At 31.9% G+C, this 24512-nt stretch overlaps 1 pseudogene; it reads left to right on the plus strand.

Annotated features, from left to right (window-relative positions):
• Positions 1 to 1152: 1152 nt before the first annotated feature.
• The window catches only part of LOC114081405 (zinc finger protein 721-like), a 28188-nt pseudogene continuing 4828 nt past the window's right edge, over positions 1153 to 24512 (plus strand).

A 24512-nucleotide genomic window follows, 5' to 3' on the forward strand; every position in this document is an offset into this window, starting at 1 on the left:
ATGCTAGAGAACTATAGAAACTTGGCTTTCCTGGGTAAGTTTAATTTCCCTTTAAAATTATTAAATTATAATTATTATTTAATTTACTTCTGTTGCAGAGTATCTTCTGGGAACTTCTCTATAAGGATGAGTTTCAGATTTTTGTTTCAAAGAAAAAGAGTATTTTTAGTACAGATATTTTACTCTCTCTCTCTCTCTCTCTTTATATATATATATATATATATATATATATATATATATATATATATATATATATATATAAAATTTTACTCTTTAATCTGTCTCTTTCTTGGTGTGTTACACATCCTTCACTTTAGATAAGTTGTACCTAGCATAATTTAGTGATGAAAACTATTGTAATGTCAAGGAGAATACCAAATTAAAAAATGTTGAAATAGTTGTTATTCAGCAGAAGAAATTTTCAGAAGCTTAGGTTTATTTATTTTGATTGTAATCATTGAACATATACTGCCCTATATTTATCACATTTTTAAATTCCTTGTTGTTCTCTGCTTTCTTCTTTAGTGATGTCCCAGTTCATTCAGATTAACCATCAAAACTTACCTTTTGTTGTTAGGGCCAGAATGATCTGTTTCAAATCTTCTTGTGAGGAAACCCTTAAAGAAGCAAACAGAAGAGAGAGACACACACACAGTGAAAAGGAAAAAAAGAAAAAAAAAAAAAAAGGCCACCCCTCTTCACAGCTGCACATATAATGCCCCGAAATTACATAGCTTCTGATACCATGACTACATTCTAAACCAGTGTTTCTTTAACCCCAAGTGCTAGCTAACCAAGATTAGGTACAGTTATTATACAGAAATAGAGCCCCTTCTCCCTAAGGACATTACCACAGAAACTAGATAGTGCACCTGTATAGTTGTCTTAATTGCTTCAAGTAGAAACTGCTGGGCATTAGAATTGTGGGACTCAGGGTGCCTTTTACCATCACCCCGACACTTTCCTGTCTATTTCCAAGGTCGGAATACCTAATATCTCCCCTCTTTTTCAAGGCCTTTTGAATAAATAATATTATTTATCTCCTTAATAATGGTGGGGGCAAAAAATAGGGCAGGAATAGACAATAGCCAGTGCCAACATCAGTAAACATCCACGTATGAATATTTTTGACCCAGATGAAATTGAGTAAACATGAAGTTAACCAATCCAACAAATCCAAAATCCATCATATTGATGAAACTTATTGATGATATCTTTAAGGTAATATAAGCCTTTTGAAATGAAATTACTATTAGAAGTTAAATTGATTGAACACATGTTACTAAACTTCTGATATCCTTTATGATGTAACAATAACAGACAATCAATTGCAGCATTTTTGTCAAGTATGGCTTTACAATGTTTTTTTTTTTTTTTTTTGTTCTTCATTAAGCATATTTACATCCATGGAGGCATGACTAATACTGTTTATGATAGCATAGGTGAGCTTTATAGTAGTTTTATAAGCCTGTATAGCTAGTTCAGGGAAACCCACTAAGGAGAATGTCAAAGCGTCAAATTCTGCCTTAGAGAGAAGCTTCACTTAATCATCACAGTTTTTATCAAGAGGAATAGACCATTTATGAATAAATTGCACAGGATGGTGACCTATTAAATACTATGTGGATGGTAAGGACACATTATTCTGCTAAGACAACACTGAATACCATGAGACATTTTTGCAGGTATATAATAATTCCAGACAAAAGCATTTACAGAGTTTTGTGTGAGTTTAGAAATCAAAGCAGTAACAAAGTTTTCTAGAGTACATTCTAACCCTATTTTAGCCAACACCTCTTGAGCTGAGGCTGTTAATGGTTTTAAATTCCTCCAATTAACTAGAATTATAGTATCTTGGGGTCCTCTTTTAATGTTTCTCCTCTTTTGAGGAGAATGATTATTCTCTTGTTTGGATGGACTCTTCTCTTCCAGGGCTAAATGAAACTTAGGAATCAGGTTGTGAAGTCCCTAATGTACATTTATAATTGCTATTTTTCATGCATGAAGATAGAGTCCAAACAGGACATGTTGGCATAAGAGTAGCATTCTATGCTTTTCTCCACATGATCAAAGGCATAGGATCTTGTCATACTGGTCAGGTGGAACCTCTTGAGAATAAAATATCTATTCAATGCAGATGACCAATTATGAATATTAACTTTCTGTTGTATATTGAGCACATTAACTGTAAATAAAACAAAATTTAATGCATATTAACATAAGACAGGCTAGATCTTTCTTTGTTTCTGTTTTAAAAGTAAAGTATTAGGATACAATTTTCTCACTCAACAAAAGCTCATCCAAAAGAATTATAAGAAATGTTATGATTTAAAACTCTATCTTATTGATTAAAAATTGTGCAAAAAGATGAGATGTAAAGGCAGGGGCATTATCCATCTTTAAACAAATAGGGCCTCCAGGAGCAGATCATGCTTGGTTTCTTTCCATGCTGTTTGCTGGAACTGACTTGAAATTTTCTTGTTTTAGATTCAATTCTGTTAGTAATTTTTCTTTTCTTTTCTTTTTTTTTCAATAATGCATTAGTAATCATAAATATTTTTATGTGAATAAATCATTATAATTCTATTTTGTAATTTAAATTTTTTTTTATATTTTGATTAGTGATTTAATTTCTGGATCATTGTTTTTTATTGTGGCATGCTTGGATTCTTTTCACTATATATATATATATATATATATATATATATATATATATATATATATATATATAGTCTTTGACTATACTATCAACCCTACACTTCCCACTTCTCTTTATATATCCTATAAGTCTTTTAGTTTTTACAGTAGTTTACAAGTTGTTTAGACTTGTCTTGAACTTGGTACTGCTTAATAAGCCTCTCCCATATTGGTAGAATTTCAGCTTTGCACACTAGGAATGCCCCTGTCATTTTTTCTTAAAGAATTATTCACATAAACATTATGCTTATTGATGTTAGTATTTTTTTTTCAATTTCACTCTCTAAACTTTCTTTAAATAGTTATTTAGTGTTCTTTGAGTAATTCAAAACTGTCAGTATCCTAATGTTAAATTCTTAATGTCTTTTTTTTTCTTTTTTTGTCACTTGGATTAAGCCATGCTTCTCTTTGTTTATATTTGCTGTACTATTTTTATTTGTTCATAAAGGGGCCATCAGTAGATTATATAGTCCATTTTTTTTTGGAAAAAAGTATAAAAACTTTTAAATAAATAAAAATAGGCAAGAACAATGCTGCCTCCCTGTAATATTTGCTAATTTGGAGGCCATGCAAAAGTACTTCATGTTTGAGGGAAGTCACAGAAATTTAGAAACAGCATGGCTCAAACAATATTAAAAAGACTTGTGTTGTAGTTCATGATATAGAATTTTGGGGGTAATCTCAAGCACTACACATGAAACATTAAAAGTTAGATGACCTAAAGATCCAGAATTGCCAGTACTAAATATGTATCTATGAACAATTAAATCACAAAATTGAAGAGATACCTCTGCTTTTGTGTTTAGTGCAAACATTTTTTTCAGTATTAAATCTAGGGTTTCAATGTGTGTGCCCATCAATATCAAATGTATAAAAATATGTAATTATATACTATTATTATTTAATAATAAAATATTTTGTCTCTTAATGTGTTATAAGGAATATATGCAGGACGTTGCATTAAGTGAATGGTGGCAGGCAGATATTAAGTTGCAGGAGCATTTAATTCACATGTGGAAGTCAGAAATTTATTGAGTAAAATTTTGCTCACCAGGTACTGTCTTTTGTGTAAGGTTGATATTGTAGTCAAAGTCTCCATATTTTTATTTTATTGAGCATGATAGGGTCAAGAGTTTTATGTTACCACATAGTGAGTGTATTATGTTCTTCATAAATACTAGTAGAAGAAATATAATAGCTTGTAAGAACAAAATTGATAATTAAATGAAATAATGGTTGTGTTAATTCATTCTATTTAGTCATTTTACCTTGTATATATAGTATAAAATACCATGATATATTTATAAATAAATAGTTGTATTTATCAATAAAGAAAATTCTCATATCACACAAATGTAAGAATATAAAAATCAATTTATTTTTCTTGATTGTCATGTGTTGACTTCATCCAAGTATTATGGCCATAGGCTATGCAAGGTTTTTATAGTCTTTTAAAATGTCTTTATGAAAAATTTTATAGACATATATGTGTATATTTCTTAGTAAATTTTTTGTTCATATTTATTTTTAAAAGTCCATTGTCTCTTTACACTTGTTGAATATTTGTGGTATTATCACTCAAAATCTACTAGTTATTTTCATGTCTCTATGTCAAGGTAGACAGAAACCATTTGTGGACACTCTTTGAAAAAGCTAGAAATGTTTGTATATGTTTTACATTTCTCTTATTCTACTGACAGTGAAGGTAGCTGGTAGATATTTCCTAAATACACAATACTATCTTATGCAGGACAGAAGGCTGTTAATGATAAACATAATATACTTTTCTACACTTTATTATATTACTCTTCTAAATGATGTACTCCAAATGGATACTTGGTCTCTACAAGAATTTGGTTAATATTCTCAAGGTAATTTTGTCTGTACATTTTTATTGAACTAATATATTATTTTTTGATTTATGGTGACTTTGGACTTACTAATCTGCTACACTCCTGATGTACTTATTTTACCTTAATTTCATGTTATGTATGCAAAATATATTTATCCCAGTCTAATAGGTATTTTTTTTTCTAATTTTTGTTTACTTAAGCCATGACTCCTAATCATACCCAAGAATATCCACCACAAAAGGGCCTAAAACATATATTTCATGAAGTGATAAGTGCAAAATATAGAAGTTGTGGTCTTGACTATTTACAACAAAAGAAAATATGGAAAACTACAAGTGAGTGTGAACACCAGAAATCATATAAAATATCAGGCCTTGTTCACCACCAGAGAATTCATACTGGAGAGAAGCCCTACAAATATAAAAAATGTTGCAAAGAATTTAGTAAAAAACAAGGTCTTATTTACCACAGAGGAACCCATAATGGAGAGAAGGCCTACAAATGTACAGAATGTGGTAAAGCTTTCAGTCTAAAATCACTCCTAATTTGTCACTGCAAAAATCACACTGGAGAGAAGCCCTACAAATGTAAAGAATGTGGCAAAGCTTTTGGTCGAAAATCAAACTTTATTTGCCACACCAGAACTCACACTGGAGAGAAGACCTACAAATGTAAAGAATGTGGCAAAGCTTTCAGTCGAAAATCAAACCTTATTTGCCACAGCAGAACCCACACTGGAGAGAAGCCCTACAAATGTAAAGAATGTGGCAGAGCTTTTCATCAAAAATCATACCTTATTTGCCACAGCAGAACCCACACTGGAGAGAAGCCCTACAAATGTAAAGAATGTGGCAAAGCTTTCAGTCAAAAAGTAGGCCTTACTTGCCACAGTAGATCTCACACTGGAGAGAAGCCCTACAAATGTAAAGAATGTGGCAAAGCTTTTGGTCGAAAATCAAACTTTATTTGCCACATCAAAACTCACTCTGGAGAGAAGCCCTACAAATGTCAAGATTGTGGCAAAGCTTTTGGTCAAAAATCAAACCTTATTTGCCACAGAAGAACTCACACTGGAGAGAAGCCCTACAAATGTAAAGAATGTGGCAAAGCTTTTGGTCAAAAATCAAACCTTATTTGCCACAGAAGAACTCACAATGGAGAGAAGCCCTTCAAATGTAAAGAATGTGGCAAAGCTTTTCATCAAAAATCATACCTTATTTGCCACAGCAGAACCCACACTGGAGAAAAGCCCTACAAATGTACAGAATGTGGCAAATCTTTTGGTCAAAAATCAAACCTTATTTGCCACAGGAGAACTCACACTGGAGAGAAGCCCTACAAATGTAAAGAATGTGGCAAAGCTTTCAGTCAAAAAGTAGGCCTTACTTGCCACAGTAGATCTCACACTGGAGAGAAGCCCTACAAATGTAAAGAATGTGGCAAAGCTTTTGGTCGAAAATCAAACTTTATTTGCCACATCAAAACTCACTCTGGAGAGAAGCCCTACAAATGTCAAGATTGTGGCAAAGCTTTTGGTCAAAAATCACACCTTATGTACCACAGCAGAACTCACACTGGAGAGAAGCCCTACAAATGTAAAGAATGTGGCAAAGCTTTTGGTCGAAAATCAAACTTTATTTGCCACACCAGAACTCACACTGGAGAGAAGACCTACAAATGTAAAGAATGTGGCAAAGCTTTCAGTCGAAAATCAAACCTTATTTGCCACAGCAGAACCCACACTGGAGAGAAGCCCTACAAATGTAAAGAATGTGGCAGAGCTTTTCATCAAAAATCATACCTTATTTGCCACAGCAGAACCCACACTGGAGAGAAGCCCTACAAATGTAAAGAATGTGGCAAAGCTTTCAGTCAAAAAGTAGGCCTTACTTGCCACAGTAGATCTCACACTGGAGAGAAGCCCTACAAATGTAAAGAATGTGGCAAAGCTTTTGGTCGAAAATCAAACTTTATTTGCCACATCAAAACTCACTCTGGAGAGAAGCCCTACAAATGTCAAGATTGTGGCAAAGCTTTTGGTCAAAAATCACACCTTATGTACCACAGCAGAACTCACACTGGAGAGAAGCCCTACAAATGTAAAGAATGTGGCAAAGCTTTTGGTCAAAAATCAAACCTTATTTGCCACAGAAGAACTCACACTGGAGAGAAGCCCTTCAAATGTAAAGAATGTGGCAAAGCTTTTCATCAAAAATCATACCTTATTTGCCACAGCAGAACCCACACTGGAGAAAGGCCCTTCAAATGTAAAGAATGTGGCAAAGCTTTTCATCAAAAATCATACCTTATTTGCCACAGGAGAACTCACACTGGAGAGAAGACCCACAAATGTAAAGAATGTGGCAAAGCTTTCAGTCGAAAATCAAACCTTATTTGCCACAGCAGAACACACACTGGAGAGAAGCCCTACAAATGTAAAGAATGTGGCAGAGCTTTTCATCAAAAATCATACCTTATTTGCCACAGGAGAACCCACACTGGAGAGAAGCCCTACAAATGTAAAGAATGTGGCAAAGCTTTCAGTCAAAAAGTAGGCCTTACTTGCCACAGTAGATCTCACACTGGAGAGAAGCCCTACAAATGTAAAGAATGTGGCAAAGCTTTTGGTCGAAAATCAAACTTTATTTGCCACATCAAAACTCACTCTGGAGAGAAGCCCTACAAATGTCAAGATTGTGGCAAAGCTTTTGGTCAAAAATCAAACCTTATTTGCCACAGAAGAACTCACACTGGAGAGAAGCCCTACAAATGTAAAGAATGTGGCAAAGCTTTTGGTCAAAAATCAAACCTTATTTGCCACAGAAGAACTCACAATGGAGAGAAGCCCTTCAAATGTAAAGAATGTGGCAAAGCTTTTCATCAAAAATCATACCTTATTTGCCACAGCAGAACCCACACTGGAGAAAAGCCCTACAAATGTACAGAATGTGGCAAATCTTTTGGTCAAAAATCAAACCTTATTTGCCACAGGAGAACTCACACTGGAGAGAAGCCCTACAAATGTAAAGAATGTGGCAAAGCTTTCAGTCAAAAAGTAGGCCTTACTTGCCACAGTAGATCTCACACTGGAGAGAAGCCCTACAAATGTAAAGAATGTGGCAAAGCTTTTGGTCGAAAATCAAACTTTATTTGCCACATCAAAACTCACTCTGGAGAGAAGCCCTACAAATGTCAAGATTGTGGCAAAGCTTTTGGTCAAAAATCACACCTTATGTACCACAGCAGAACTCACACTGGAGAGAAGCCCTACAAATGTAAAGAATGTGGCAAAGCTTTTGGTCAAAAATCAAACCTTATTTGCCACAGAAGAACTCACACTGGAGAGAAGCCCTTCAAATGTAAAGAATGTGGCAAAGCTTTTCATCAAAAATCATACCTTATTTGCCACAGCAGAACCCACACTGGAGAAAGGCCCTTCAAATGTAAAGAATGTGGCAAAGCTTTTCATCAAAAATCATACCTTATTTGCCACAGGAGAACTCACACTGGAGAGAAGCCCTAAAAATGTAAAGAATGTGGCAAAGCTTTTCGTCAAAAATCAGACCTTATTCACCAAAGCAGAACTCACTGGAGAGAAGCCCTTCAAATATAAATAATGTGGGAAAGCTTTTACTCAAAAAAGCAGGCTTTATTTGCCACAGGAGAACTCACACTAGAGAGAAGATTTCAAGTGTAAAGAATGTGGTAAAGCACTCAGTCAAAAATCACACCTATTTGACACAGCAGAAGTCACACTGGAGAGAAGCCCCACAGATGCAAAGTATGTGACAAAGTTATTACTCAAATATTACACCTTATTTGCCACAGCAGAATTTACACTGGAGAGAAGCCTTACAAATATAAGGAATGTGGCAAAGCTTTTATCAATTAAACAGGCCTTATTCACCACAACAGAACTCACACTGGAGAATAGACCTACAAATGTGAACAATATGGAAAACTTAATAAAAAATAAAACTTTATTCACCACAGCAGAAGACATCCTGGTGAAGGTGAAATGTGAATAAAGTGATCATACTTTTAAAGAAAGACTAAACCTTGGGGCTGGGGTTTTCGGTCAGTGGTAGAGCGCTAGCCTCATATGTGTGAGATCCTGGGTTCAATCCTCAGCACCACATAAAAATAAATAAGTGAAATAAAGGTATTGTGTCCAACTATAACTAAAAAATAAACATTAAAAAAAGAAAGACTAAACCTTATTAACAACAGAATTTATACAGAAAAGAACTCCTATAAATTGAAACAATGCAGCAAAGCTTTTAATAATAAATCAATTATTTTTCACCACTAGGCTCTTTATTTTGGAAAGAAGACATATAAATGTAGAGAATGTAGAAACATTTTAAATTATTTATCATACATTACTGGACATCAGAGAAAACACACTGGAGAGAAGCTCTACAAATGAGACCATTGTACTATTCCTCTAAGAAAGGGATAACATTTAATCCTCACCACAATAACCATAGCATAGACAAAGTTTTGAAATGTGAAAATTGACAATGTGACAATGCCTCTAAAATTTATTCACCAATGCTCAACACCTGTAGATACATACTGGTTAGAGACAATACAAATGGGAAAATAATTGTAGCCACATGTTTCTTAAACACTGCTGATTTTTGGAGAATTCATTGTGCCCAGAAATCCTAAAGGGTTAAATAATATTTCCATAACTTATTCAAATTTTAAATTCTTTGAACATCTGAAAACTCATACTAGTAGTGAACATTAAACAGATTTTGTCCAAAATGTATGCCTTATATAACAATGAAACATTTGTAATAAACGACTTGACAAATGTGAGAGTATAGTAAAGTTATTATCTATATATTACAGCTTGATGTATGTATATGAGGATCATTAAAATACAGAACTCATTTAAGTATAGAAAATAAGTAGTTGTCTTTTAACTTTTGCTTAAATTTATTAAGCATTATCAAGTTATTTTGTAGAAATATCAGTCATAAATATCCTACATGCATAGTGAAGAAACCTCATCTTTGAAAGAATATAATTGTTTTTCTAAATCAAAAAAATTACTATTTTCACTTTTGAATACTGAGAAAAGAATTATATGAAATATGTTTTTGATGTTTGACACTGAATTGTAACATTTTAAATTGTATTTTTTGTATTTCAGTTTAAATTTAGGTATTTTTAAACACAGAGCCACATTCCTAAGCCCTCTCTCCACTTTTTCAAATTTTGAGACTGTCTTGCTAAGTTGCTTGAAACCACACTAAGTTTCTGAGGCTGAATTTAAACTTCTGAAACTACTCAGCTTCCCAATTTGCTTGGATTACAAGCATGAACCATCATGCCAGGTTTACAGTGCATTATTTGTTACCTATATTTACCTTATGTATGCAATATGTCTTTATGACTGAATTTATTTATATGTTAACACTCATTTATTGCATCCTGTTGTTAAATGACAGACATCACAGTGTTCCACTTGACTAAATGTTCTATGTGACAGTAACACATACTATTGAGTAAATAATATTCTAGCATCTCTTAATACTTCTACAGATTTTAATCAAACTTAATGTGGAATACAATTTGCATAAGTCATATCATTATTTTTTCTGTTTGTATTTATGGTGAAATTAAGAGTTATAAGAAGGATAGAGATATAGGAAAATAAGCCCCAGATTTTCATATCTTGAATTATAAATTTTAAAATTTTAACATTTCCTAGTGATTTGAATAGACTGAATTTCCACAAACTTAAAGGTAGCTCTTATGGGAGAGAAGAGCTTTATCTTTCTTGTGTGTGCATAATGGCCTTCTAGACTTCACCCTCATTGGAGACATTTTTTTTCTGTTAATGAGGTCAATAATCAGTGTTTTCTTGTACATTAGTAAATTTTGACATCTTTGTTATTCTATAGGTAGTGTTATTTCAGGGCAGGAATCAGAGAAATGGATGTGGATACAAGGTTGTGTTAGGCCTTATACTTATGACAAAATAATCAATGAGCTATGTTTTATAGTCTCATTTTCTATGGACCAAGTAGTAAGAGGTAAACTGAAGGTTGTATGTAAAGATTAAGTTTCTTATCATAAAATGTTGGCAACCAGCTACAATAGGGTAAAGGCTTCTTATACATAGAATCCATACAAAAATCATATTGAATATCATTCACAATTTTATTAACATTATATAATTCATGAAAAACTGAGTTTACAACAACATATGCCTAATAACAAGGTCTGGGGACATTGTACACTCTCCAATATAGACATATTTATACCAATACATGAAACTATACTAAATGAGAAGAAAAATCAATTGGATCAACACAGAACAATATACAAATGAAAACTTGCAAATATTTAAGCAAGAGACCAATGGTGGATGAAGTGTGGCTTCCAAATGGTTTGGGAAAAATGGACATAGAATCAGTTAAAGGTAATTGAAGAAAGATAAGTTACCCACTTTTAGTTAGAACAGCATTTGAAAGAAAAAAGAGTCACAAAGTAAGCAAAGATTATTCAAATCCATTTGTATTCTTTGTAATATTTTCCAAAAGTTTTCTACATATTTTATTGCTGTCAAATTGGGAAACAATCCAGACATGTATTGCTCCTCTGGTTTTAAAAGCAAGAAAAGGAATAGAGAGAGATTTATTGAGGTAGAAAAAAATTACTAATTAGAGGTTTTTTAAAAAAAGAACTCAGATTACCAGAGTCTAAGTATAATGTATTTCAGCCATCCCTGGCTTCACAGGGCATTTTCCCTTACCAAAGAATTTGTTCACTTACATACAGCTTAAAGAACATTGCTGTTTTTAATCAGTCTTTTTCATTAATAACAATGATGTACCTTTCAACAGTTTCCAGCCACAAAAATACACAATTTCAGAAATCTTCTGGTTCATCCTCCATATATTCTGCCACAATATTCATGAGGACAAGATAATATAAACCTTTTGGAAGCCCCATCAAGGCATTCACTTCTTTTAATTTTAAGGCCAAACATATAATGCATAGAAAAGTATGATACATGGAGCAACATAATTTTACATGGAACAACATAATTTTACTTAGTAAAAATATTTTTTTTCAAGAAAAATATATCTCAACTCCTTTGTCTTGGGATTACATTAGAAAAAATATGAGGTAATTATACTGTGTATTATGACATTTGGCTATGAGCCTTAAAATTACCTTAAAATAAAAAATAATATTTAATGTTTATTTTTAAATATAGTTTTTATATTTCAAACATTCAACTCAAATTCCACAGCAATCAATGATACAAAAAACATGAGAAAATTACTGCAGTTTGGTGTCTCTTCATGACATTTCAATACCTGCTGTAGATTGCTTGTGGCTTCCACTTTTAATTTAAAATATAATAATTTTTCCATACAATTTGGGTGAAATGGTGGACAAAATCTCCTGAATTTTTTCCTGGGCAAGCCATCATACTTGAAACAACTGAACCCCAAATCAAAATATGTTTACTCTACGTTCTAAATATATCCGTTCTTAACTCATCTAGCATAAAACAAATCCACGTTCTTCTGATTGAATATCTTGAGCCCAGTGGTATGGAACCTGGGAGCTAAAAGAAGTATGACATAAATAACGAGGTCTTTTTTTTGCATAAGGCAAATTGCACCTTTTGTATTTGATTTATCGGCTTGTGAAGATCTACATTTCTCTTCCTACAATGGTATTATGATTGATGGTGACTTGTGTGATTAGAGGAGGCTTAAAATGCAGCTACATGTGTTTGAGTCCTTTCACTGGTAAAATAATACTGTAATTTGTACTCTAATAGGAGACTCAAAATGGTGCTAGACAAACCTTTTTTTTTTTAATCTGCCTCTTTATTCATGGCTTTCTAATGGTTTTGATCTAGTCCGTTCAGACCATTTCTGATTAACGGGTGTCATCAAGATGTAAATTCCCTCTATGTTCAGTAGCAATGAGATAATTCTTCCCATTAAAAATAAAAACATTCTCATAGAGTCTTTGCTATATTCTAAGGAACCACTCTTGATTTTGCTTTACTAAACAAAATAAATTCCACATATTTAAGTCCCAAAGTAAATGGCAATGCATTAACCTAAGCACCATTAGGAATATAAGAATTACAAGATATCACTTTGAAATATAAAAAAATAAGAATCATAAATGCTCAGCCATTACCATCTAAACTATACTAGAGATTTTAAAATGTAATCTTCGATGTTCTACTCACTCTCATAGTAAGAGGCCTTAGACTCAAAAATATTTAATCACTCACAAAAGGTCACTCAGTGAATGCATAACAGTTCTTATTCTAAAGCTTTTACAGAATTTTTTGATAATACATTGCAAAATCCCACCTGTCTTCTTTAGAAATAAGACACAGAGTTTGTTTTAGTCTGTTTTATAATGCTATAGAAAAATACCAGATACATGCCAATGTATAAAAAGAGATATAAATGCATAAAAATATTTTCTGAGGTGCTGGAGTTGTGGCTCAGTGGTAGAGTGCTCACCTGTCACATGCAAGAAGCTGGGTTCAATTCACAGAACAACATAAAAATGAATAAATAAATAAAATAAAGGGATTGTGTCCAACTACAACTTATAAATAGTTAAAAATATTTTTTTTGTGTACAAAGTTCTGAAGATTTATGTGCATTGTACCAGAATCTTCTCAGCTCCTGTGACAGCCCCTTCACCTGCACTACACATGAGATGGCATTATGGTGAGGGCTCATTTGAGAGGTAGAGAGAACATAATGAGAAAGGAAGTCACAGAAATTCATAAAGAAGAATTGCTCTTTTTGTAACAACCGGCTTTAATAAAAACTCTCCTGTGTCTCATGAAAGTTACATTAACCCTTTACAAGAGCATCTCCCCCAGTAATCTGACCACAACTTACTAGATCTCACTTAAACATTCCACTTTTTTCCAACTTTCTCCCTTTGAAACTAAGTTCCAAACACATGAGCATTTGGGGGACATACTCAAATCATAATGAAAGTAATATGAGAGAGACAATGGTAAAAATGAGACATAAATGCCATTTCTTAGTAGTTATAAAGATTCTAGATACTACTATAAAATGCTTTAGAGTGTAGAAATTATTTTAGGTTGATATTTTAAAGACAATAGGGGATTTAATTAAATTACTTTTTGAAGAATGAATGAATTTGAATGTGACAAGACTAATGGGCTAAGTATATTAAAATAAGGGAAAACTCTGTGCAAAACCTCAATGGATGTTTAGTAAACCATGCCCTAGGAATAAAAAGAGAATGCTGGGCTTTATGATTATGCTATATCAAGCCAAAAGTTTACTGGAAAAAATCTTGTGGCCCTCAAAACCAGAGAAAATATTTATATGAAAGATGCAGTGAACATCAGTCTCAAGAGCTTCCTACTTAAAATATCTGCTTCCAAATACTACATGATTCATAGTAATTCTCAGGAGTATTATGTTTCTTTCAATTTCAATTTTTAGCTTTCTATGTAGTTACCACACCATCTCATGGCCAGATCAATATTTTCTTGAACTTCTTCATACATTAATCTATACACTATCTCACATATGCTTGTTTCTAGATTGTCAGGGATCCCTCCTAGTGAATTCTGAGATGTGTGAGAGGTTGAACAAGCATAGAAATTTGCTTATGAAAAATAAGCTATTTAGTAGATGGGAAGTAAAAGGAAAAAAGATGCAAAAGTCCTCATCTAAACTTGTATGTGCTGATACTACACAAGGTTATTTAATGATGTCTAGTTTGGGGTAGGGAAGCAAGTTTTCCTATACACTATGATACAAAGTTCATCAAATATGGTTGTTACAGACTTTTTGAGAACACCTAAATTTATCTTAGTAATTTCTACATTGAAAAACTACTATTACATTTAAACAAAACTATCCATTGCAATAAATCTGAAACAGTTCTTTAATATTGCAGAACAGAAAATTGATGGCATTATTCACTGAATGCCAATATTTTCCAATAACACCTCACACCACAATATATGTACCTTATATAGTTTAACACCTATAGGGGTTCTTAACAAAATGGATAGATAATTAAAGAGTGAAATGAGACTCAGAAACAATTAATTATGGTAAAAATTATTATTACCTTATTTCAAATACTAGTGCAACCTTTTGCTTTTTTTCCCCAAAAGTTAATTTTTTTTTAACCTTTGGTATGACATTTCACTTTATTTATATAACATGATAAATAGTACTGTTTTTTCATATGTTATCTCTGATGCATCTCATATATATTTGCATACCTCAAGACCTTAGCAGATTTCTATACACATTATTCACTAGAGAAACAGTAGTTACTTCTGAAATCTATAGTGCTCTTTTCAAATGAGGTCTTGCAGTTTTTTTGAAATATCTGAAAATTTATAATGAACTTATTTCTAATTAGCATATATTAAGTGCACAATAAATATTTGTGAAAAGGATGAAGAAATAATAATAGCATTTATATAATCTGTACAATATGGTATGTGGTATTTCATGATTTTAGCTACAAATTATTGAATATTATAACAATCTTACTATGTAGATATGATGAAACAATAATAAATAAAAATTGCATGCTGCATTGTTAGTAATTCACCAAACAATTTTTTCACTAACAGACAATCTGATGTGTGGTTTTTGTCAACTATTATATTATGAATGAATGAAGCTCAGTAAATGAATAATTGGAACTACATACTTGTTTAGGGTGCCTATCATTCATTGTTAAAAAACCTTTAGCTATATAAAATTTTAATACTCTATGTCACATTGTGATATAATGGAATTTTGATAAAATGTACCTTAATAATGCTTAAGTCTGGGGCTGGGGATGTGGCTCAAGCGGTAGCGCGCTCGCCTGGCATGCGTGCGGCCCGGGTTCGATCCTCAGCACCACATACAAACAAAGATGTTGTGTCTGCCGAAAACTAAAGAATAAATATTAAAAAAAAAGAATAAAAAATTATATAAAAAAATAATAATGCTTAAGTCTTTCATTGAGTCTTATATCAGTTTATGAAGTAAACTTGCTATATGTGATTTACTCAATTCTACGTGTCTTATGTATTAAGAAACTATGGAGAATGCAAATTAAAGTTAATATACTAATATTAACAGCAGAATCACCACAGGAAAGATGAAAACAATGAATTGGGAGATGCCACCATTATAGATGTAATTTTCTCAACATCTTTTCAATGTACCTAACCCACTATTGATACCAAAATTAATGAGCAACCTCTTCTCATGCTGAATGTGCATGATGCTATTATATAAAATGAAAACAATTTCAAATGTGTCAGAGATGCATTTTACAACATTAGTTGAAAATACAATTGATTGTTCAGTGTCTCACTGTGTTTGACTGCAGCAAATACCTTCTCAGTGTGCAAGATAAATGGGTAAAAATTAAAAAAAATATCAAGTAAAATTTGTGTTAAAGAATAACAGCTATTTTTTCATAAGGAAACTGTTAATGTCTTTTTGAAACAACATGACAATAAACTGTGCCCTATCACATAACGGAAAGCAACAATTCTGGTAAATTTCTTCATTTTATTCTTTGAATATGCCAAGTATTATTTGGCAAACTTCCACATATATTTTTTTTTTAATTTCAGAGGTGTAAATTATATCTGGTTTTCTCTAAATTGCTACTTATTTAATATAAATTAGTTGAGAAATTATTTCTGCATGTGCTGATAGTGAAATATAGTGAGGAATGGAAGTCATTTAAAGCTCTATGAATTGTAATCCCAGAATGGTGAGAGGAAGCTGTATGTAATCACGAGAAACATATTGAGTACTATTAATTTGTTCCAGATATTTATTTCCCTTAGTATCCACTTTTCACATAAACTAGTGCTTTTAAATGAAGCTGACTATTAAATATCATAGAAAAGGCCATCAGAGTAATCAGAAGAAGAAATTTAAAAGAGAAACAATCAAATCATAAACATCTGGTTTAAACAAGAACTGGTCAACTGTTGGATCTTAGCTTTTGACTTTACTAAATTTTCTCCTATCTTTCTTTTGATGATAACTAAGAGGATGGTACTTCTATTAAGACCATTACCAGAACAATTTACAGCAATTTGTTTTTCTAAAACATGGATAAAATTGACTTGCTAACTCAGGATAGAATCTAATGAGTAAATCTTGTTATGGTAAGAAAAAAAGTATAACTACTCAACAAGAATATTGGCCTTTTCAAGAAAAAAAAAATATTAGGGTGAAAACCAATTTGGAAAGATAGTGTTGAATATTTTATATCAAAGAAAAGGCAGGAATATTTAAAATAGTTTTGATTATAAGATGCATGTAAAAAATATAGGTAGTTTTCAGGTCTGATGTGGTGGTACACACCTGTAATCCCAAATATCATACAGGCTGAGACAGAAGGATCCCAACTTCAAGGCCAGCCTTGGTAAATAAGTGAGACCAAGTCTCAAAATAAAATATCAAAGAATTTTGAATATATATGAGTGATAAAACACCCCTGTGTTCAATCCCCAGTGCCATATAAAACAGTAGTTTCCAAAATTTACACCCAAATCAGAAGCCTACACTCTATCTGCAACTATGTAAAGTTTTAAAAGGCCATTAAATTTAACCATACCTAGTACTAGTTGTCGGATTATATTGATCACAATCTTGAAATATATACCTAGAAGACACTTCACAGTGTATTAGGTGTTCCCATTATTTTTTATAATTGCAATGAGAGAGGGAGGAAAACCAATTTAGCTTATGGGGCCACTTCTTTCTCTTCAGGCCTAATGAATCAAATATTAAAAGGATTTAGTGTTTAATTAATTATCATTTATGATATGTGTTCTGTGATTTTCTGCTTAATCTACTTTGGACACTTTTTTATTTCTGATTATCAGCATCTGTACAGACCACCACACCCCACTTCATTTTTTAATAGTTACAAGTCCCTGTGTTCATGCTTCCTCAATTAGTTATTCTCTTTTAAAAATGATTATGTGTTGCATTCTTTGTCTACAGAAAATTTATGAAGGTTAAAAACCCATAAGCATTTTCACAAATGTGACTTTAAGGTACTTTTCATCACAAAACACACACCAGAAGTAAGAATGATTTATTTCTCTAATTTATTAGCCTTTCTGACATCCAATATCAGGACAGGAATGCTGCTCATGGAGGGATGTTCTTCCCATCAAGAACAATCAATACTACTTTCTTCTGTCCCATCAAATGTTACAAAAAGTGCACATTTTACTGTGTTTCAATTCGGAACTTTACTTTCCATCATTTGTGTTTAGTGGGTTTTTACTTTCTTTTCATCACTTTGTTTTGTTTCTGTATTTTCTAATTATTTTTTTTGTGTGTGGTGAGGAAATAGATCACTAGAATCTTCTAACATTGCTACATTCAATCACTTGACTACTCACTAGCTAACATTTCTATTAAACCATCATTTTAATGGTAGGACTGAGGTATGCTAACAAAACTATTTTTAAGATCTACTGCAGAATCAGAATAACTTTCTTGAGCTCTGTAGTTAGCACCACTATTTCTGTCCACAAACTCTGCTCCCTTTGTTTTATTTTTCTTCTATATTGAGTAACTCTCTTTGAAATGAGGCACAAAAAAACAGCTTTTTAAAAGTTTATCATTTATGAAAATCTATTTTTATTTATCATTTAAAGGACAGTCTATTTCAGTTTAGAATACTAGGTTGAATACAAGTTTTCCTTTAATTCATGAGGTTATTCTGTATTTACCATCTATAATTCATCATTAGTGATAAATACTTGGGTCCTATTCTTGCTTTTTAAAGCTGAATATTTTTTTTTCTTTGCAGGAAATTATCTTTTTTTTAAGCATAGCTACTTGAGAAATTCTGGACATATATTTATCATATTTAAATTTTATTTTCTTGATTATAGCATTCAATCAAAATGGAATATTTCCAGACCTGATCTTCTTTCCAGTATATACATGTAGGAAACTGGATAAAATATGGAAAATAATATGTCTGTTTTTCAGACACCAAAAACAGGCATAGCAGGTGAGTTAAACCATAAAAAATAAGTTCAGACTGGTGAAGTGAACTATAACTATATTTTGAAAATTGTTCTTAATAAGTGCAGTTTGATAAAATGCAGTTAAAACTTATGGGCAAAGGGGAAGTAAGAATAATCAAAGCATACCACTGTAAGAAAAATTTGAAGTCTGGCACCTGAGAGCAGACTGTGGGGGAAACTTCATGTTATGATAGGAAAGAATCCCTGACTTTCCCTTCACCCTCTCACCCATTTAACCTCACCAGAAACAACCAAGATGCTTACAATAAAAGGTTTCAAGTTCAATAGTCCCACTCTTTTCAAATACAAAAAGAAGTTAAAATTCAACTGAACACAAAATCTTGTGTGAAAAATTACGGGGATCTGAAACATCATATAAAAAGTTAAAGATGATTCTGTGTTGTTGTTTTTTTTTTTTTTTCATTGTTCTTGTTGTTGTTGTTGTTTTGTGTGTGTTTTATTTTGTTCTGAGGGTGTGGCTATTTCTTGGTCACCTGAACTCAGCACAGAAACTGTTGTTTTGATGAAGTATCAGTGGCTCACCCACATTAAATACAGACACATATTAAAGATATTTAAAAAGCCTAATTACCAAAAAGCATGTTGCTGCTTTCTTCATCCACATTTTGCTATTTAAACTATTTTTTAAAATTTTTGATTTTTTTTAGTCTTGAAAAGTAGACAGTAAAACAGCTTCTGGAAGAATTTACAACCAACTGCATGAGGGTCTGGGAAGCTGAGAGGCTGGAGAAGGGCTGGGAGGACCAAGGAGGAAAGGGTCTTTCCATTTGTTACTGGAGGCCAACTATAACTAAAAAGAGAGAAAAATCAATAAGTGTTTGTAAATCAGGAAATTATATAGATTATTAAATTAATATCAGTAATAAAAAATTATATTATCAAGAAAATAGAGAAGTCATGAACAGGATTATAAAAAATAGGTGTAAGTTTTATTTTTAGAAGTTTATTGGTGATACATAAAAATAAAGATGAATTTTATATTTTGATTTTAAATGGAAGGCAGAGAAATATGCAATTCATATAGTATTTCAAAAACCTTACTTAAGTTACAAAAGTATAATCAATTGATAGCTTCTACTTATTTTACTCTCTATCTCCCTTGGCATTTCCCCTGAGGTCACAATTGTAGAGTGTGACCAATAACTAAGCAAATAACTAACCAAGAAGACAGTCATTGATGTTATACTCTTTTTCAGAAAACCCCAATGAATTTCAAAGCAAAGAAGTGATACAACACCTATTCATTTTTTCTTTGGAAAATGGTCCCTTTTTTTAATCAGATAAAAGAGGAAATTTGCCAACCTTTATCAAAATGTTACTAGAAATGAGTATGAGTTAGCTTCATTTAGAAGTAAACTGAAATAAAATAACGCCATTGCACAGTATCTTTTAGGTATAGCCTTGAAAAATAAAAAATGAAAAAAAACTTTTTTCCAAAGAGTAGAATACTTGGCAGCATACTTCATCCTTAATTTCACGTGGAAGAAGAAGTTACCTCAGGTAAAATGGTACATAAACTAATAGGAAGAAATAAAGACTTGGTCAAGGGTCTAGAAGAAACTTTTGAAGACTATAAAATTTGGGGGATACAGTAATCAGGATGGATCTCTGAGCAAGAAAATGCGTTGTAAATATCATGCAATTTCATGCTATCACATACCAAAGCACATACATCATGGACATTCTAGTAGACAACAAAGTTGACAACTTTACTTGCCTCATTGTTTTTTATCCAGCCTTGGATGATGCCCAGGATGAATGAGGACTGAGTACCATAGTGGTTTCCAGTCACTGCATTTTAGCTATCAAATGCTTCTTCCAAATTTCCAGCCAGCTAAGAGGAGGGGTCTATCTCTAGGTTCTTGATACAGCATCATTCTTTTCATCATTCTTTCATAATAAATTAACAAGTGGACCTCTTTTAACCCAGAAATAATTTTAACCAGAAAAACCCAAACATTTTTTTTTTTACATTTTGCTTTTACAGACAATAAATGCTAAGCAAGCATCACTAATAAAGTGCCAATAGATCATGCCTAAAATTGAATCAGACCACACTTAACAAAAATAAAGATATTACTATTGATCTATGAATAACAAAATAAACAAAAGCTGCTGCCCTGGTAGAATTCTAGAACAGGTGATGGGGTTGCTAATACTTCTTAAATTTCACATCATTATATCAAGTTGTGCTACCAAGAGATAAGACCACATAGATCCAGGAATAGGGTGTCAAAGTTGAAGAGTCTTCACTTATGATCACTCCCATTAACCCACTTGGCAATTATATTTTCTTAAACCATTCCTCTGCATACTCCAGTTTTAGAAATCCTATTTTTTTAAGTAGACACTTTTCCAACAGGATGCCTAACAAGATTCCAAGTAAAATTTAAACTACACCTGAGGACTTTAAATTCTATGTACTAAGAAAACAGAAAGCAAGAGGAGAAATTACAATCCTTGCTAGGTAAATTCAATCTCGTTATCCGAAGGACATTGATTCCGTGTTGCAATGGAGATAAGAATCAGATGATTTAATTTGAAAAGAGATGATCCAATTCTCTACTTTTTAGTACTCAATTGCCCTACAGGAATTGTAAACAGACCAGTACAGTAGTTGTGTCTTGAGAAAATTATGGTGAGGAGGCTCAACTGATTTGAGGATGAGTATGAGTTTCACTCAATCAGCTAAGTTATAGATACCAAAAGAAGTACATTTAGGGGATCTAAAATGAACAGCAGAAAAGACACAAGATGACCATTAATTTGACATTCAGTCTACACAGCTGTCAAAACTGTAATAATTGCACTGTTTTCCCTTCTTATCAGTTTTCTTCAGGAATAGAGTCTCACCAGTACCATAAACTAAGTACAGAACTTAGATTGAAAAGTACATTTTTGTGGTGTCACTATAGGGAACTGTTCTTTTTGGCACCATTGGGACTGAAGGATTCATTTCCCAGACAATTGCTGAAAGTGGTCTTTTCAAAATATTTTCTTCAATAGAAGAGAGTTTTTTCTGGCTATGACCATTCTAGGCTTCCTACACTCAAGACTATTTGAAAATCATGTAAATCACACTCCATGTCTCAAGTAGGAACAAATATTAGAGTTCAAGACAACTCCAAAATTTCACTTTGACTAAGTTGAAGCCTCTTTTGAGATTAGACTGCAACCTCAGATTCTGTGTGCTCAAACATGCTTCCTTCCCTTTATTTCCATTGAGCTTATCTGAAGCACCCTAACTTATAGACTTCCAAGATGCCTAGTCATGGTATTAATCTACATCCTGTGGAGCCCTAATTAAAACTCAAATGCATCCTTCATTTACTTTCAGACATTCTTTTTTCCAGAAGTTCTTGGAAGCCTTTTGCCACAGGAGATAACGTCCTCTTTTCATGTGGATGTTTATCTCATTTAATGTTTCTCTTTGACTGTTACTTTAATTCATAGTGGGTTAAATAGACTTGTATATTTGAAGATCCAGATCTCTAAGTAAAATAGTTAGCTTAGTTTATGGGCTTATAATACACAATGACAAAATTTCAATACATTTTAATATGAATTTAGATCCATGAATAAAATTGGAGGAAATAAAATAGGCTTTATAATGATGTAATTCTGCACTACAAAATTATTATTCTTTTTCAAAAATGATAAGAATTTTGGAAGATAACATGGCACCAAGAAAAAGAATCACTACTTTTTTATATATAGTAGTGCTTGAAAAAGAATAATAATGTCACCATAAATTTATTACATAATATGAAACAAAAAGCTTTATGAACAAGTTCTGTTTATTCTTGTCAAAATATATTTGAAGCAAAAATACCAAATCCATGAATCTCCTCAAAATAATATAAAGATAAAAGGAATAGCATTTCTACACAAATCATGTAATTTTTATGATATTATGTAAATTTTCTAGACATAGATGTACAAGCTAAATACACTGATATTCTTTCTCAAGGCACATTTATTTTGAAGCATAGTTCCATAAATCTGCAAATACAATTAAATTTTACTTATTATACACAGATCAGTACCTCAAAAGTAACCAAATACCTGGAAGTAATTAATTTGGCATATTTCTATTTCCCAGACAATAAGGTCAGCTTTAATATAATATATCTTCTACCTTTTCAGTGACACAGAATTTTAAATTTTAAGTAAACTTCTCCTGTAGGCTCAAAATTCACCATATAACTATGGTACTAATACAATTAGTGATGGAGGTTATAAGAAAAATTCTTAGTACTTTTAAGAGAGTTGTTTTAAATGAAACACTAGATCAACATATGATCCTTCAAACAAATTATAATAATGCATGCACAGAAATAAATTTGGAATAAAGAAGGTATAGACATTTATTAGCTACAAGACTTTGAAAACACATGCTTTGGACCTAAAAGACAATTATTTTGCTTTGTAATTACAGCACTTTTCATAGCTGTGTGAGGAGTTTTAGGTCCATGTTTATGTTTTGAGATCTCACATGCTTCATTAATTCAGATGTATTAATGTAATATATGCTTATATGAGTAATTTGCAATTATATGCCTCTCTCTCTCTCTCTCTCTCTCTCTCTCTCTCTATATATATATATATATATATATATATATATATATATATATATATATATATTTTTTTTTTTTTTTTTTTTTTTTTTTTTTAGAAATTCTTGGTAATCACACAGTTTCTAAATTAGAGAGCAATTACCATGCATGCTAGAAAATGCACAGTGGTTTAAAAAACTTCTCATCCCAGAGTCTAGCCTTAGAGTTTTCACATAGTTGATGGTCAATAAATTTATATGGTTCATAAATTTAAGATCTGTTGAATCTTATCTTGACACTCAAGATGGTCAATGTGAAACCACAACATTTAAGACTGTATTTTCCTTGAATATTATATGAAATACCCAAGGCAAGCAGATGAAGTGACCAGAAAAGAGTGTAGCATTTATAGATTTATACTTTAAAAAAATATTTTAGGAAGTATTCTCAATTGAAAACTGATGTTTGAAGCCTACGTTCTATACTGCATGCTTTCACTTAAGTTGTGTCTGTGGTAAAACATCAAAATAGTCATATGAAAAGTAGGCACTTTGCCTATTACTTACCATTTAACCACAACTCACATTTTGAGATTGTACATACTAATTGAATGGACAGGTGTGTGACAATGTCATATTTCAGGGAAAATGCCTAAAATGGTGTAATAATTATTAATAATACTCCTGTCTTATCCAGGACAGTAATCTGGTAGGTAATATCTCCTACTAAGAATATAATGTTGTCCATAAGATTAATTTTCTAGCATATTTTAAATGTAGTCTCCAAGGCAAATTTTTATTTAATATCATCAATTCTTACATTTTTTTTAAAAAGCTACATAATTAAAAAATGAAACTTCTGAGATCTTGACTATGTCCAATTTGCCTTTATGTTTGGTTTCCTGCTTGTATCATGGTGTTTTGATGACTTTTTTTGGAGAAGATTTTGAAGCAAATAAGTGTGACACCTTCTGTTTTCTTCATTTTATTCAAGATTGTTTTGATTTTTTAGGGTCTTTTGTGAATTTTTGGATGTTTTTCTCAAATTATTCGTTTTATATGTATTTCATAGAATATATGAATCATTTTAAACTTTGTGGAATTTTTTTAAAATTAATTTTTTTCAATCCATGATTGCAAGATATCTTTCATTTATTTGTTTCCTTCTTCAATTTTATTCATCAATAATTTTTACCAGCATTCAAATCTTTCAATTATATGGTTGAGTTTTATCCCTTTGTGGTTTTTTGTAACTATTGTAATGAGGTTGTTTTTTTAATTCAAATATTTTATGAAATTTATT

This window comes from Marmota flaviventris, chromosome 13 (assembly GCF_047511675.1).
Source record: "Marmota flaviventris isolate mMarFla1 chromosome 13, mMarFla1.hap1, whole genome shotgun sequence".
NCBI lineage: Eukaryota > Metazoa > Chordata > Mammalia > Rodentia > Sciuridae > Marmota > Marmota flaviventris.